The sequence below is a fragment of the Geospiza fortis genome, unplaced genomic scaffold (assembly GCF_000277835.1).
Source record: "Geospiza fortis unplaced genomic scaffold, GeoFor_1.0 scaffold2, whole genome shotgun sequence".
Classification (NCBI taxonomy): domain Eukaryota; kingdom Metazoa; phylum Chordata; class Aves; order Passeriformes; family Thraupidae; genus Geospiza; species Geospiza fortis.
The window spans coordinates 2,547,566-2,547,776 of NW_005054366.1; positions in this window are offsets into that span (position 1 = coordinate 2,547,566).

Consider the following 211-nt stretch of genomic DNA (forward strand, 5'->3'; position numbering starts at 1 on the left):
TCAGCCCCTCCTGGGGCTCCAGCCCCCTCCCAGCTCCGTTCCCTGCCCTGGACACGCTCCAGCCCCTCAGTGTCCTTCCCGAACCGAGGGGCCCAGACCGGGGCGGGATTCCCGTTCAACTCCCGGGCCGTTGTCCCGCTCTGTTCCCCGGGCAATTCCCTCTCCATTCCCAGGCGATTCCGGGTCGCTATCCCTCTCCATTCCCATTCCC